The 13,871-nt window shown below is 42.3% G+C and overlaps 1 long non-coding RNA gene and 1 pseudogene across 2 annotated transcripts; one reads left to right on the forward strand and one right to left on the reverse strand.

Moving 5' to 3' along the window:
* Positions 1–1,199: 1,199 nt before the first annotated feature.
* Positions 1,200–3,339, forward strand: LOC105552635. The gene is made up of 3 exons (XR_001008045.1): positions 1,200–1,273; positions 2,051–2,141; positions 3,011–3,339. It is a non-coding gene; the product is annotated as an uncharacterized LOC105552635 (long non-coding RNA).
* A 5,789-nt stretch (positions 3,340–9,128) lies between these two features.
* Positions 9,129–9,630, reverse strand: LOC105552636 (annotated as a pseudogene). Its single transcript, XR_001008046.1, has one exon. The product of XR_001008046.1 is annotated as a 40S ribosomal protein S12 pseudogene (transcript).
* Positions 9,631–13,871: the final 4,241 nt, after the last annotated feature.

The raw sequence follows: 13,871 nt of genomic DNA on the forward strand, positions 1-13,871 counted from the left end.
CAAAAATACAAAAATTAGTCCAGCGTGGTGGCCCGCACCTGTAATCCCAGTTACTCAGGATGCTGGGGCATGAGAATTGCTTGAGCCCAGGAGGAGGAGGTTGCAGGGAGCCGAGATTGCACCACTGCACTGGAAACAGAGTAAGACTTCATCTCAAAATAAAACAAAACAAACAAATATGTAGTTACTTGTGGGATTAATTATAAAAACAGACAATAGATGTGGAAGCACTCTGACAAAGTTAAGAAGACCCCAAAAAGAGAGATATTTTTATTCTTAGCATCTTTTTTTTTTTTGGACTTGTTTTTGTTCTAATGTAACCCTCAGGTAAATGACAGCCAGCCTTCCTAACTAGGGGGTAAGTTTGGCTCAAACAAGTTATTACCCATTGCCCTGCCTGTGTCTTCAGACTTAGTGAATGAAATCTCCTATCTGTGGCAGGGACCCTCTCCACTCATCTTTTATTGGATTCTTGAGTAAAGTTTGTTTTTCATCTCAGTTACTTTGCCTCCTTTTTATAAGGAGTCTACTCTGAGATCAAAGACAACCTATAGCAATTTATGAGAAATGAAGGAAGTGGGAGAGAGATGCTAAGTTACTTTAAGGAGTGTTCTGAAATCATCAATCTAGCTGGAATAGCTGGTGTCTGCTGTGTTCAGAAGAGCTGGGGCAAGGTACCGCTTTTTGGTGTGGGGAGAGGGACATGAGAGCTTGCTCTTTGGAACATCGGCCTTCATGCCAAGTCTGATGGGTGCTTCCTAATGCCGAATGAGCCTCGGAGTCACCTGGGTTCCTTTTAATTTAAAAATGTATTTTTAAATTTTTGTGGGCACATAGTAGGTATATATATTTGTAGGGTACATGAGATGTTTTGATACAGGCAGGCGATTCATGGAGAATGGGGTATCCATCCCCTCAAACATTTATCCTATGTGTTACAAACAACCCAATTACACTCTTTTAGTTATTTAGAAATGTACATTAAGTTGCTATTGACTATAGTTGCCGTGTTGTGCAATCAAATAGTATGTCTTACTCATTTTTTTTTTGGTACCCATTAACCATCGCCACCTCCCTCTAAGCTGTCTCTTATACACATCTAGATGTGTATAAGAGACAGCTCCCGAGTAGCTGGGACTACAGGCACAGGACAGCACTCCTGGTTAATTTTTGTATTTTTAGTAGAGACAGGATTTCACCATGTTGTCCAGGCTGATCTCCAACTCCTGAGCTGGTCCTCCCACCTCAACCTCTGAACGTGCTGGGATTACAGGTATGAGCTACCACACATGGCTACCTGGGTTTCTTTTGAATGATGCAGATGGCTGGGCCTTACTTAAATGATTCAACAGGTCCCTAGTGAGTCCAAGGTTTCGTATCTCAAAGTGTTGCAAGTGTCTGGAGGCTCAAACAGCCTTGAGGATCACTGATGTATGTCCCTGATGTCTAGCAGTCTCTTTAAGTCGGTCCTCTTCCCTACGAATAAGCTTATATTTTTCAACGGACTCCTAAATAAGTCCTTGGTTAATCCTGAGTCTGGTGCATTCACTGGCAAAGAACAAAGAGAAAATTTACAAACATAAGAAGGCCTCAGAAGTCAGACTACATAAATTATTTTGGAAAAGGTTTTTCCTTCTTGTATGATTTTCAGAGGGACTTTGGGAAAAACACACACACACACAGAGTCTGGGAGACAAAGTAAACAGGAAAGAAAAGATTATCTTTTATTGCTTGACGGTTTAAGTGAAAAAAATTTTATTTCAAAAAATATTTTGACTCCCCCTTTTTTCCCTTTAGAAGTGCATCAAGCTATTTTTAGGAGGGCAGGGTGGCTGGTTTTGGGGGACAAATGAAAGCATGACATCACCATGCTATTTTGGTAGAGCAAGAAGAGAAACATGCCAGGCTAGGTCGGTTTGGGCTTGGTTCTGTGTATTTAGGAGCTGAATTGAGTCTTTTTCTAATTTGGTTTCTCTCAGAGCTGTGGCTCTTCACTGGAGACTGGAAGCATAATATTTATTCAAAGCTAATTTGTAAACTTCATTTTCAGTTGAAGGTCTGGAATTGAAACTGCTATTGTGATCTTAAGGGCTGTAACCCAGAGAATCTGCTTCTTCCTGGAGTATTTCAGCAGGGATCAGGTTTGCAGACTCAGGGGCCCCAGTGAGAAACCTGACTGCCTGGTCTATTTTAGGTCACATGTGGGGTATCAGTTTGGAAAGCAAATCCTTAACTTGGACTTTTTGTTGCTGATAAGGGCTTTGCGGCTAGCAAAGAGGTAGCTTTCTCACTTATTTAGATTTTGCAGTGGAATCTCTCCCTGCACGTGTATTATTGTCAGTAACTCCTATTTTCCCCAGAGAGGTTTTGAAATGTTCTTTCTGAATGTTCATATGTTTGTAACTTTTCTCAAGTGGAGCTCCTCCTTCCTAAAAAATATTCAGCTTGTTCAAGAAGTCACCCCCCTCCCCCCCCCAGACAAAAGTACACCTTTGTGTGCATCTGTTAAGCCTAAGATGTCTGAGATGGTTGTTTTCTAAAACTAACTCACCGATTGCTTTATCATTAAAAGCAGCATTTTACTCCCATGTTCCTAACCTATTTATGGGTCTGTGATAGATGGTTATTTTTTTGGCAAGCTTGAGATAAGCCTGGGTCAAGGAAACAGCTTGCCTTCGTCTCTTTAAGCCTCACTCATCCTTGCCATATCATTTCATGATTTCCTTTCCTGTTATCTTCAAACATTCCCTCAAAGCAGAAATTGACAAGAGCGAGGAGGTTGGGAAAGGGCTGGCAAAGCAGTTGTTTTTCTTCGTGTTCTAAAATGAACCTTTTCCTTCGCCCACAACCCCCCACTCCCACCCCACTTGCAACCTTTCTTTTTTATTACCCACCCCTGGGTCTCTCTCTAAAGATGATGGAAAAAAGTTAAGAACTCCTTTCCTTCTTTAAAGAAGGGTCTCTAAGAGGTTTCTAATCAGCTCACTGTCAGCCTGTTTCCTCTGATCAGCTTAAATGGGTCCACTTGAAGTTCACAACTGCCAAAACCGCGTGTTCAGACTGAAAGGCTGGGAGCATTTGAGACGCATTTATGAACTTCCACCAAGATTATCGGCAGGCTGAAATCGCAGGGAGAGCGCCTGTTCAACAGACCCTTTCTTCTTGATTACATTAGTGTTGTCCACTAACAGGATGAGGAATTCCCATTCCACAAGCTGCCTTTTTCTCCTCTTTCTACCTCCCGCCTCCCTCCATTAAAATGTAAACTTGATTCCTGTGTCCTTTGCCGGAGCCTGGCTTCCCTGTAAACCCATCATAAACATCTTGGTAGAAATGAAACTTTTAACCTCTCCTTGATGGTTTTCTGTCTAACTTTATACATGAGGAAAAAAAAATGGTGAAAGACGTTATCTCTGGCGGGTGCAGGCGTGTAGGGGCAGGAAGTTTCTGCACTGTGGCTGCTCTGGTCCTTTCGTAACCGAGGTTTTCCTGTCCTGTCCTTCAGCAAAGAATGGCTTTGTTAACCATTAGCCACTGACAAGAGTGTGTCCATTTCAGCAAAATTAATAAGAGATAGCATTTTTCTTCCTTCTAAATGGCCCATGTCAGTAATTAACATCGCCTTTCATTACTCAACTTGAAAGCGCCTTCTCGGCCTCCCTCTGACCTTGCCCTGGCTTTGTTAAACTGTGGCCTCCAGCCTGTGAGAGACCTACATGCAGAGAAAGTGCTGTGACCGAGATGCCTTGAAAGAATCATTCGACAAATATTTATTGAGTGTCTACTGTGTGGGGCTACCAAGTTGAATCGGGCATAAACTCTGACGGAGGGAAAAAAAAAAAAAACAAGAAAAAAAAAAAAAAGGTTTTTTTTTTTTTTTTTTTTTTTTTTAAATAGCCCTAAGATAACATAACAGATAATGATAGTTACCCCAGGACAGGAGCAGATCCCGTGTTGTGGGGGCCTGGGCTAAGATGGCGGAGGGGGAAGTGGGTGAAAGTTTTACGGAAAAGGGGACAATTGAGAGAAACATTATAATGGAGTTCAGAGCAAAAAGGGAATATAAAAGTTCAAATGAGCTTTCCTTACTCTTTAGGGAATGAGGGAAAGTGTACCTTCATAGAGAATAAATGTGTAAAGCTGAAAAGAGAACTTTCCCCCTTCTTGGTTGGTTGTTTGAATGAGCCAATGAGGAGTTTGCCGTTGAAACGTTAATAATTGCACTAAAGTCTAGTTTGGCCAACCCTCACCCAAAAGTGTATGAAATATTTTCCTGTTATGTTTTCCCCGCCAGGAGAATTCTTGGTCACAGGGGTAGAAGTGTCACTTTAGGGTGAGTTGAATTAGACTACGTTCTTCATAACCACGAACTCCATTGTTCATGGAGCCACCAGGAAAAGCCCAAATGCCTAGGAGGAAAGAATCGGTGGAAAAAAATATGGTGCAGCATCGGATGGCATCTACTTGCAAACACGATGGCAAAGATTTTTAATGGTTTGTGAAAAAGCAAAAATGGCGTATTCTTATTTTTGTGAAGAACATGAATATATTCATATTGAGAAGTACAGACTAGAAGACTAAACATTAACATGTGAATAATAGTTATTGGTGGGTGCTGGAGAAACAAATGATTTGTCTGTTTCTTCCCTGTGATTTTCAGGATTTTCCAAAATGTTTACAATGCACAGGTGTTACTTTTGCAATCAGGTAAAATGCTATTAAAGAAAAATGACGCAGGCCGGGCGCGGTGGCTCACGCCTGTAATCCCAGCACTTTGGGAGGCCGAGATGGGTGGATCACGAGGTCAGGAGATCGAGACCATCCTGGCTAACACGGTGAAACCCCATCTCTACTAAAAATACAAAAAAAAAAAAAATTAGCCGGGTGTGGTGGCGGGCACCTGTAGTCCCAGCTACACGGGAGGCTGAGGCAGGAGAATGGCGTGAACCCGGGGGGCAGAGCTTGCAGTGAGCAGAGATTGCGCCACTGCACTCCAGCCTGGGGGATAGAGCTAGACTCCGTCTCAAAAAAAAAAAAGAAAAAAGAATAATGATGCTGAGGGAAAAAAAGACTTATTTATTAAGGTGAGAATTTAAATGTAGAAAATTATGCAAATGGCTGGGAGAATTCTTTCCCTTGCCATGTTGAATGCCATCAGTTTTAAAACCAGAAAAACTGCACAACCCTCCAATCAGAACCGAACATGGGAGTCTGTTTTAAGTAACAATGACTGTCATTCAAGAAACTAGATGGGAGATTTCCCTTTTAGCTAAAAATTTGTCAGTTGATTTTTTAAAGATATTCTTGCAGTGAAAGAATCATTTCTCCTTGTCTCAGGTGGAATGTGGCTCTCGTAGATTTTGGCTTCTGAGTTATTCAAGGGTCAAAAATTTACTACAAGGTTGTCCTGATTACTTTTTTTTTTGGTAAATTCTTTGTTATTGTACTCTTGTTCAAGCCTAAAGATACAAAAATCTAAAGGCCAGCTATTCATCTAATTATGGCCTTCACAAAATAATAGATACAAATAAAGAGGTTTCTTGTGCATAAAGGAACAACAAGAAACCTCTTTATTTGTATCTATTATTTTGTAGTTTTCTGCTGCACAAATGGCATAAATCAGAAGTTATTTATTTCACAATTGGTAGCAAGCCTGCAAAGTCGCCCAGATTGTGATGCAGTTGTCTGCCGATCCTAAGCAGAGGAAACAGCTTCTGCTTTCATTCAAATCCTGGGCCCAGCTATTTGCAATAGAAAAGCTAAGTTGGATGTGGGGGTGGGATGGAGGTGACAGAAGGCAGAGAAATGGGAAAAATGCAAACCTGTAGTTCAGGTTAAAATGGGTTTCCAGCTTCTTTTGGCATTTTGTATCATTTATGCCTCACAGTTTGAAAAGCAACAACCACCCCGCGGGTGCCCCTCCCCCAGGCCTGGATTGTTTTCTTTGGTTATCTGAGTCATTCAGAATTGTGGGGCAGAAAACACATAAACACAATGAGAAATGCTGTTTGCCATGAGCACGCAACTTTTATAACTGTTTTGGGCCTTGAAAGAAGGTTCCTTCCTTTTCTCCTTCCGAAGACTCAAAAAGAAAAAAGAAACTCAAGAAAATACTTCTGTCTTTACGATAAAAAGTTTCATGTCCTGTCTGTCCCTGGCAGCCGGAAAGAACATAGTTGCTGGCTGAGAAGTCAGAGGTGACTTAGGGAGAGAAGCGCAGCCCCAGAGCGGAAAGGCTGGCGGTCAGTAAGGGATCACATGGTCTCCACTAAACCTAGGCTTGGGGCAGGAGCGGAGTGGGGAGGGAGAAGGGGAGCGGGACCTGATTGACCTTGTCCTTGGGAGTCTCAGGAATGTGAAGGAACAACCCCCTTCGAAACTGTTTTGTACCAACTAGTGTCCCAGATACTTAGAAATATTTTCTTCTTCCTCCTCACCTTGTTTCCTGGGAGTTTATAGGAAACCCGAATTTAAAAGGTGAACAAAAGCGAAAACCTAATCAGGTAGGTGGGAGAAAGATAATACGGATAATGCACTGGAGGCTTGCTAAGGTTGACCAAGCAAGTTAACTCTGAACTTCACAGCATCAAATGCAAAACAGGGGGGTGAGTTGGCAGGTGAGTGGAGGAAGGGGACCCACAGTTGTGTATTTTTGGTTTTTTGTGAGAAAGATGGCATGACCACAGGAAGAGAAAAGTGTTGACCACCACTCAATAGAAAATTCTCCTGTGTTAGTAGGAGACACTTGAAACGTGGTTGAAAATGTACTAGGAGACGTTTCTAAGTGCTTTGCTTTGCTTTTCCTTTAAACTTTTTGGCCTTCTCTGTCCATTCGACCTTGGTTATTAAAATTTATTCTCTGATATTTCATCCTATAGCTTCTTGTATAGATATGAACATAGGAAACTCAATCATTTGTCTGTATCCCTACAGAAGACTTTTTTTTTTTGGAGATGGAGTCTCGCTCTGTTGCCCAGGCTGGAGTGCAGTGGCACGATCTTGGCTCACTACAACCTCCACCTCCTGGGTTCAACTGATTCTCCCGCCTCAGCCTCCCGAGTAGCTGCGACTAGAGGTGCCTGCCACCATGCCTGGCAAATTTTTATATTTGTAGTAGAGATGGGGTTTCACCATGTTGGCCAGGCTGGTTTCAAATTCCTGAACTCAAGTGATCCACCTGCCTTGGCCTCCCAAAGTGCTGGGATTCCAGGCTTGAGCCACCATGCCCCGCCAACAGTAGACAATCAAAATTGTCAGAGGTGCTTGAACTAAAGTGACTCCATCTTGAATAGAGACTGGGTAAAATGAGGCTGACACCTACTGAGCTGCATTCCTAGAAATAAAGTCTTTCTAAGAAATAAAGACTTTCTAAGTCACAGGGTGAGATAGGAGGTTGGCACAAAGTACAGGTCACAAAGACCTTACTGATAAACGGATGCGGTAAAGAAGGTGGCCAAAACCCACCCAAACCATGACGGAGAGAAAAGTGACCTCTGGTCGTCCTCACTGCTCATTATATGCCAATTACAATGCATTAGCATGCTAAAAGACACTCTCACCAGTGCCATGACAGTTTACAGATGCCATGGCAATGTCTACCTTATATAGTCTAAAAAGGGGAGGAACTCTCAGTTCTGGGAATAGTCCACGCCTTTCTGGGAAAACTTATTAATTATCCACTCCTTGTTTAGCATACAATCAAAAAAAACCATAAAAATAGCCAACCAGCAGCCCTTGGGGCTGCTTTGCCTATGGGGTAGCCATTCTTTTATTTCTTTACTTCTTTAATAAACTTGCTTTTCACTTTACTCTGGGTTTGCCTTGAATTCTTTCTTGAGAGAGATCCAAGAACCCTCTCTTGGGGTCTAGTTCGGGATCCCTTTCCAGAAACAGAATTGCAATACCCCACATGGTAAGCATTTAACAAACGCCTGTTGAGTGAATGGGTGAAAAATTAGTAACTCAATGTACCATCAATAAACAATTAGAGACAGTCTTGAAAATATTTTAAGTGGGGTGTGGTGGTTCATGCCTGTCATCCCAGCACTTTGGGAGACTTGATGTAGGAGGAGCACTTAAGGCCAGTAGTTCCAGGCTGCAGTGAGCTATAATCACATCAGTGAACTCCAGAGTAAGACCCTGTCAACAAAAAAGAAAAGAAAGAGAAAGTATTTTAGTTATGGTGGTAAAAGAATTGACTCTGAAAGAAAGGAAATAAAGGAAAGAAAGAAAGAAAGAGAAAAAGAAGAAAGGGAGGGAAGGGAGGATGGAAGGAGAGAGGGAGGGAGGAAGTAAGAAAGGAAGGAAGGAAGGAAGGAAGGATTTTAATTATGGTGGTAAAATAATTGACTATTCTTCCGCCTCCACACAACCTGTGACCAGCAGCTGGTGCCCAGCATGCACATTTATCACTACCAGCACCAGAAATAACAGATGCTATGGCTGGAACTGCAGAAAGAGCCTCCTGAGGAGCTGGAGTCTGCAGATGAGAATGAAAGCAGTGACTTTATGGTGTACAAGTGTCCAGGCCGGGCCCCGAACAGGGAGATTGTGGTGTGCAACCCTCTCTTTGACCACTTCTCGCTGTTGGTGCCTCTGCTGGGCCCACACTCGCTGGGCCCACACTCTCTGCCCCACTGAAGTGAAGACCCCCAAGGCTGCAAGACACCCACCTTCTCCATGAGTGGGGAAGAGGCAGGGCCCACGCTTCTCATTACAAAAATAAGTTCTGACACTCTGAGTACTTGTGGCTGGACTGGGGAGGCATTGGGCCCGGGGATCTCTTGCCAGGGAGACATCCCCCTGTAACTTTGTGCTAGGGAATCTTCTGTGCCCCTTGTGTCTCTTCTTTCCAGTCTGGACCTTCAAACTGGAGGGGGTGAGGAGAACCGTAAAGCCCAGGCATCAATGGGGAATTCTGGAGACAAAAGCTAATTAAAGTTCATTTCCTGTGGAGAGAAAAATTCTAGACATAAACCTAATGTAAAGAAACACATAAAATTTTATTGAAGGACAAAAGAAAAGTCAAGTCGAATAAGCACACATACCATATTTTTGGATGGTAAGAATAAACATTGTGAAAGTCAATTTTTTTCTTTTCTTTTCTTTTCTTTTCTTTTTTTTTTTTGGTGAGCCAGAGATTTATTTATTCATTTCTTGCATTTGAAGTACTCTTTGATAACATCCTTGGCCTGAGACTCCTTTCCATAGTCCTTAACTACTACACAACTGCAACCAACCACTTTACAGGGTTTCCCCTCTCTGTCAATTTTACAGAGGCCTCCCCATTCTCCTAGTTTCTTGTTGTCATCAACCTTAATTAGGTTGATTTGGTGTTCAGCACAAAGGGCCTCCACCAACTTGACATACATAGGCTCGTCACAGTTGGATGCAGGCATACAAAGATGGGCTTGGCGCTTGTCTAAGGCTTTGGCAGCTTCGCGAATTCCACGTGCTAGGCCATCATGGATGAGGGCAGTCTTCAGCACCTCTTGTAAAGCAGTATTAATGTCCATTACACCTCCAGCAGCAATGCCCTCCTCGGCCATGGCGGTGGGTTAAGGGTGAAGCAGAATCTTGAACGCACCCAAGCCTCTACCTCCATGTGACTTGGTGGCAGCAGGGAAAGAGCAATTTTTTTCTTTTCTAAGTCATCTATTAATTCAATGCAAGCTCATGAAAAGTTACAAAGGGATTGTGTTAGTCCATTTTAGTCCATTTTATGTTGCTATAACAACACCACGGACTGGGTAATTTATAATAAACAGAAATTGGTTTGGCTTATAGTTCTGGCGTCTGGGAAGTCCAAGAGCATGGCGCCAGCATTTGGTGAGAGCCTTGGTGCTGCATCATCCCATGGCAGGAGTTGGAAGGACAAGAGAGAGAGGGCTAGAGTAAGACAGGGAAGGTGACCCAAATGTATTCTTTTATCAGGAATCCAATCTTGAGATAACTAACCCACTCCTGCCATAAGGTCATTAATTCATGTATGTAGGTAGTGCCCTCATGATCTAATCACCTCTTAAAGGGCTCATCTCTCAACATTGTTGCATTGGGCATTAAGTTACCAACACATGAACTTTGGGGGCCACATTCAGACCGTAACAGGGATATTTTATGAAATCTGACAAGCCCATCTGCTAGTTTATATAGAATGGAAAATACACAGATTAATAAAATAGATTTAAATTTTTTTTTTTCTAGAGACAGAGTCTTGCTTTGTCACCCAGGTGGCAGTGCAGTGGCATGATCATAGCTCCCTGCAGCCTCTAACTCCTGGGCTCAACCAGTCCTCCTGCTTCACTCTCCCAAGTAGCTGGAACTATTGGCATACACCACCACATCAGGCTAATTAAAATTTTTATTTTTATGTTTTTTGGTAGAGGCAGGGTCTTACTATGTTGCTCAGGCTGGTGTCAAACTTCTGGCCTCAAGTGATCCTCCTGCCTTAGCCTCCCAAAGAACTGGGATTATAGGCCACCTCACCTGGCCAATAAAAAAGATTGTTGGCACAACTTCTTTTAAAATTTGAATTTGTTGCCAACAATAAAAATTTGAGCTGGGTGGAGTGGCTCACGCCTGTAATCTCAGCAGTTTGGGAGGCTGAGGTGAGTGGATCACAAGGTCAGGAGTTCAAGACCAGCCTTACCAACATGGTGAAACCCCATCTCTACTAAAAATACAAAAATTAGCTGGTGTGGTGGCGTGTGCGTGTAATCCCAGCTACTCAGGAGGCTGAGGCAGGAGAATAGCTTGAACCAGGAAAGCGGAGCTTGCAGTGGGCAGAGATCACTCCATTGCACTCCAGCCTGGGTGACAGAGTGAGACTCCCATCTCAAAAAAAATAAAAATAAAAAAAAAAAATTCAGGTTTAATGCAGTGATATAAATAAAATATGCTCAACAGTCTTGGATAAAATATTTGCAAGCTACATGATACATGATTGATAAAGATTGTTATTCATAATATGTCAGGAGCTCATACAAATAAAAAAAGGAAAAAAGGCAGAAAGATGGATAAAAATGGGAACAGTCAAGTGATTCACTTAAATAAACCAATCTGCATGTGAAAACATTCTTAATCTCATTAGTAAACAGTGAACACAGATCAAAGTAAGGAAGATAGATTATTTTTCACCCATTAGCTGGGCAGTTCAAAAAAAATTCTGTTGCATTCCATGTTGAAGGAGTATGCATTGGTATAGCCTTTTGAAGACTGATTTGGCAGTGTTTATTAAAAGAAAAATATCCATTTTTCTTTGCATTACCACGTCCACTTCTGTATTTTCTGTCCAAGAGAATTCTTTGCACATGTACAAAGGTATACAGGTCGAAACAGGCATGGATAAAAATTTTCAATGCAGCATTGTTTATAATTGCAAAAATTTTTCAATTTAAATGTCCATCATTAGGGAAACAAACTGTGCTATTTCCAACGCTACATAGCATTATGCAGCAGTAAGAGAGAATAAGGTAAGTGGCTGGGCACGGTGGCTCACGCCTGTGATCCCAGCACTTTGGGAGGCTGAAGTGGGCAGATTACTTGAGGTCAAGAGTTTGAGAACAGCATGATCAACATGGTGAAACCCCATCTCTACAGAAACACAAAAAACTAGCCAGACATGGTGGTGTGTGCCTGTAATCCCAGCTACTTGGGAGTCTGAGGTAGGAGAATTGCTTAAACTTGGAGGCAAAGGTTGCAGTGAGCTGAGATCGCACCACTGCACTCCAACCTGAGTGAACCAAAAAATAATAAATAAATAAAAAATGAAATAAAAAAGAGAGAGAGAGACAGACTAAGGTAGACCTATAGAGACTAAGGTAGACCTACAGTGATCCATTCATCTCAGCCTCATCACTTGAGGTCAGGAGTTTGAGACCAACCTGGCCAACATGGTGAAACCCTGTTTCTACAAAAATACAAAAAATAAGTCAGGTGTAGTGGCGCATGCCTGTAATCCCAGCTACTCAGGAGGCTGAGGCAGGAGAATCGCTTGAACCTGCAGGGTGAAGGTTGCAGTGAGCTGAGATCATGCCACTGCACTCCAACCTGGGCAACCAAAAAAAAAAGAGTGAGAGAGAGGCTAAGGTAGACCTATAGTATGGAATCATAAGACATATTTTTATGTGACAAAGTACACATTGAGCAATATGTTCAGTTTAATGCTATTTATATACCTCCCGTGTGTGTGTCTGTGGTCTGTGTGTATGTATGGATGCACATGTACAACTGCATAGAAAAAAAGCCTAAAATTTACGTACCAAACTGTAATAGTGCTTTCCTTGGGGGGTGTGTTGTGATTGGGGCTGGGGGAGGGAGGAGGTAAAAGTGGCTCTTTTTTGTAGTCAATATACTTCTGTATTGTATGAAAATTTAAAATAATATATTCATTCTTAATTAAGCCATTAAACTTTGTTTTTAAAAACCAATATATCAAGAGCTGATGCATTTTTCATAAAGAAGACATTTTACCCAAATTTAGTTAATGTAAAAAGGTTTAATGCAGTGAAATAAGTAAAATATGATAAACAGTCTTAGGTAAAATATTTGCAAGCTACATGATTGATAAAGATTATTATTCATAGTATGTAAGGCGCTCATACATATAAATAAAAAGGGGAAAAGGCAGAAAGATCGAGAAAAATGGAAACAGTCAAGTGAATTCAGGAAGTCATCATCATCGCGATAAATGGAGTCTTTTTTGGCCTCCTTTTCTGGAAGGATTTATTTTCTTAAACACTACAATCTGGGATCCCCCTTCACCCAGCCTTCCCACCCCGGGGCCCTTCTCCCTTTTTAATTTCAGTAAGAAAAGCTCCTAGAAGATGTATTAACAGTTTCTTTTTTTTTTTTTTTTTTTTGAGACGGACTCTTGCTCTGTCGCCCAGGCTGGAGCGCAGTGGCGCGGTCTCGGCTCACTGCAAGCTCTGCTTTGCGGGTTCACGCCATACTCCTGTCTCAGCCTCCCGAGTAGCTGGGAATACACGCGCTCCCCACCACGCCCGACTAATTTTTTGTATTTTTAGTAGAGATGGGGTTTCACCGTGTTAGCCAGGATGGTCTGGATGTCCTGACCTCGTGATCCGCCCGCCTCGGCCTCCCACAGTGCTGGGATTACAGGCGTGAGCCACCGCGCCCGGCCGTATTAATAGTTTCTGAAGCGGTGGAAGGATCAGGGAGTAAAGACAGTGTTCAACCCTTGACCCATAACTCCCATTTGGCTACGGATTTACGTCCTCGCTACCCAAGCTGAGATTTTAAAACTCTTAAGTTCTTCCCCCTCCACTGCTCTCCTTAAGGTGACGTAATCATACAAAGAGGTCAGCTAGGAAAAGGATTTAGGTAACTCACACCAGGATAGTTAGTTCCTGCATGATTGAAAGCTGGCTAGTTGGATTTCATTCAAAGGTAATGACCACATTTCCTTTAAAAAAAAATTGGCAAAACGTTACATTTGGTGGCCTGGTGCATAAATCAACATCCGACACCCCCCTTCCCCAAAATGGATAATGCTCACAAAATGAGACACATTTGTAGGCCTCTTGGGTATCTTTGTTTGAATGACCCTTTCTTTTCCTCCTGACCTGTACTCTCCACGTTGTATATCAAAACACAGACTTTATTCCTTTTCCCCCTTCCCACCCCTTTAAGAAATTTATTTGTGCTTCACTCATTTCATGTAACCCCCTGCTTCTGTGCCCGAAGCAGAAGAAAGAGTTTAGTGTCTAAAAAATAGCCCTTGAGCAAGACAGCTCTATACAAACTCCCATCTCCTCTGCCAGCCCAAGGAGTGTTTCTCTTACAGTTTACACAAGAAGTCGTTAAAAAACAAAGAGTGAGCTGATCTGATATCCAATAAAGTCACATTTGAT

This window comes from Mandrillus leucophaeus, unplaced genomic scaffold, assembly GCF_000951045.1.
Source record: "Mandrillus leucophaeus isolate KB7577 unplaced genomic scaffold, Mleu.le_1.0 Scaffold569, whole genome shotgun sequence".
Classification (NCBI taxonomy): Eukaryota; Metazoa; Chordata; class Mammalia; order Primates; family Cercopithecidae; genus Mandrillus; species Mandrillus leucophaeus.